This window comes from Penaeus vannamei, chromosome 9 (genome assembly GCF_042767895.1).
Source record: "Penaeus vannamei isolate JL-2024 chromosome 9, ASM4276789v1, whole genome shotgun sequence".
NCBI lineage: Eukaryota > Metazoa > Arthropoda > Malacostraca > Decapoda > Penaeidae > Penaeus > Penaeus vannamei.
Window position 1 is genome coordinate 42,600,866 of NC_091557.1, and position 2,954 is coordinate 42,603,819.

A 2,954-nucleotide genomic window follows, 5' to 3' on the forward strand; every position below is an offset into this window, starting at 1 on the left:
ACTCCTTCTTCTCTCTCCCTCCCTTCCTCTCTCTCCTTCTCCTTCCACCCTCCCTCCCTCTTCCTCCTTCCTTCCTCCCGGCTCCTTCCCTTCCCTCCTACCTCCTTCCTTCCTTCTCTCCCTCCCTCCTTCCTTCCCTCCCTACCTCCCTCCTTCCTTCCCACCCTCCCTCCCTCCCTCCCTCCTTCCCTCCCAACCACCTTTTTAAATTCTTTTTTCCCTTTCTTTTTCTTTCTTTTACCTCTTTCGGCGCAGTCTTCTGGTGGTGATCCTCAGCCCGGCACTCGGCGCGAGGAGCAGGTCGTCCTTGTACCACAGCACTTCCGGCGAGGGCGTCCCCTTCACCGTGCACTCGAGGGTGAGGTTGTGATCTCGTACCACGGAGTCGTCTCTGAGGCCGGTCGCCGAAGGGGGTTGCGCTGGAAGACAAGAGGGAGGAGGGGGGTCAGTACTTGTTGGATGGGGGTTGGGGGTTGGGGGGTCTATTGGATGGGGGTTGGGGTGGGTTTATTGGATGGGGGTTGGGGGTAGGTTTATTGATGGGGAGGTTGGGGTGGTTGTAGTGGTTGGGGTGGGTGTGAAGGTTGGTGGGGGTGGGGGAAGGGTTGGGGGGAGGGTTGGGGTCTATTGGGTGGGGGAGGGGTTGGATGGGGAGGGGTGGGGGTCTATTGGATGGGGGGGGTCTATTGGATTGGGGAAGGGATGGGGGAAGGGTTGGGAGAAGGTTGGGGTGGGGTGGGGGTTGAGGGTCTATTGATGGGGGAGGGGTTGGGGTGGATGTTGGAGGTCCTATTGGATGGGGGAAGGGTTGGGGGAGGGGTTGGGGTGGGCTGGGGTGGGGGTCTATTGATGGGGGAAGGGATGGGGGAAGGGGTTGGGGGAAAAGGTTGGGGTGGAACAGGAGGGGGTTGGGGTGGGGTGGGGGTTGAGGGTCTATTGGATGGGGGAGGGGGTTGGGGGAGGGGTTGGGGTGGGCAGCTGGAGGGTCTGCTGATGGGGAGGGCGGAGGGGCTGGGGTGGATGTTGGAGGTCTACGGATGGGGGAAGGGTTGGGGGAGGGGTTGGGGTGGGCTGGGGGTGGGGTCTATTGGATGGGGGAAGGCTGGGGAGGAGGTTGGGGTGTGGGCTGGGGTGGGGGGTCTATTGGATGGGGGAAGGGTTGGGGGAGGGGAAGGGATGGGGTTTAGTATTTATTGGATGGGGGAAGGGTTGGGGGGACGGCCAAAGAGGGTGGGTGCTGGGGAGAGGAAGGGGGTGGGAGTTGGGATGGGGTGGGGTGGGGGGTTTAGTATCTATTGGATAGGGGAGGGGCTTAAGGGAAGGGAAGGGAAGGCTTGGGGTGGGGGTTTGAAGTTCAGTAGCTGTTGGATGTGGGGCGAGAGGCTGGGGAGGGTGGAGTGGTGTTGGGGAGGGGTGGGGTGGAGTGGGGGTCTAGTATCTATTGGATGGGGGTTTGGGTGGTGGGGGAGGAGGGGAAGGGTTATCTGCAATGGGAGTTCACGTTTAGTGTGTCTCTTGGAAAAAAAGAAAAAAAAATGTATGTAAAATGGATTCAAAAAATAAATAATAACCTTCAGTCATTCATTCATTCATTCACATATTCTCTCTCTCTCTCTCTCTCTCTCTCTCTCTCTCTCTCTCTCTCTCTCTCTCATTCCGTAAGGTTTCTCTGATCAGAAAATCGTCAGCTGTAATACTCAAGAACAAAACGAAAGATAAATGGTAAACACCTGTTAATGGCACCCCCCCTCCCCCCCTCCCCCGCCCGGCACCCTCAGCCAACCGCCCTTGTTGACCCTGCGTGACCTCCCCTCACCTCCGCCACCTGTGACGTCATCATTAAACGTGGGGTATGGACACTCTTGCAGGCACGCTAGGGTCGAGGTCAAGACTTTTATCGCGCAATAAGTGTCACGGAATCATGCTATGACGTCACTCTGACCTCACAAGTGACATCATCGCTCGCAGGTGTGGGTGTCTTATCTTCTGTCAGCCGGGACGCCCACCTCGCTCTCTCTCCCCACCTTGTTTGTCTTACCCGAAGCTTCGTTTGTTTTCTTTAATTATCGCGGAGGTGTACGGCGGAGCGAACGCCCCTAGACTGAGTCATTTGTGGGAATGCAAACGCAGCGCCATCTTTGTTTAGGCTCGTGGTCCTCGGGCGCGTTCTGTCTAGGCTCGTCGCCCTCAAATGGAAGCCGAACAGCGAATCGAATCTCCTCCAAGGCGTCAGCACACAGACTCATAAAGCGTTCGAATCTCTCCTTCAAGTATCCTCCCGCCCATCTGCCGAGTTATAGACCCGTGGGCGTGTGATACACTGCAATCAACCTCATATTTTGGGTCATATGCCACCTCCTTATCTGACAAAACCGGCCATCCGAAGCTCCGAAAAGTTGAGGTGTGAAGGGGTGGCGCGGAGTGGGAGGGGGAGGGGGCCGCGTGGCGGGCGTGGGCGGGCGGGTGGAAGGGCGGGAGGGTGGAGCGGAGGTGTGGGCGGCGATGTGTGGGTTCTGGCGGGCTGGGATGATGGAGCTGGCGTGAGGGGGAACTGCGCTGGAGGTAAGGCACAAAGGCCCGAGTGAGCCATAACAGAAACGGGGAATAAATTCTCTCTCAAACTATGCAAGCCGCCTTCCACGCGGAGAAAGACACGTTGCTTCGCCGAACGAGAATAAATACCTCCGGAAGCCCGAGTGACGGAGGGAGAACCACGGTGACGTTGAGCCGCACTTGTGACGACGTGGCCCGCGGTTCGGCGACGAGTGACGGAATGGCCCGTGGCTCGCCGGGTGGACAGCCTCGGGGCCACGAACGTCTGGGAGGAAGGGCATGACGTGAACGGCGTCTGGAGATCGAGGGGGCCGCCATCAGGAGCAGGGACACGACGTGCGCGGAAACACCGGCATCATCTCGTGCGTTCGAAGGTCGCTCTCCTGCCGGTCCTTGTCCAA

At 58.7% G+C, this 2,954-nt stretch overlaps 1 protein-coding gene across 2 annotated transcripts in view; it reads right to left on the reverse strand.

Moving 5' to 3' along the window:
* LOC113802251 (uncharacterized) overlaps positions 1 to 443 on the reverse strand; it is a 25,097-nt gene extending 24,654 nt beyond the window's left edge. For both annotated transcript variants that reach the window (XM_070125788.1, XM_070125787.1), the window contains exon 1: positions 242 to 443. The gene's annotated coding sequence lies outside the window, so the exon portion shown is untranslated. The remainder of the gene's footprint in view (positions 1 to 241) is intronic.
* Positions 444 to 2,954: the final 2,511 nt, after the last annotated feature.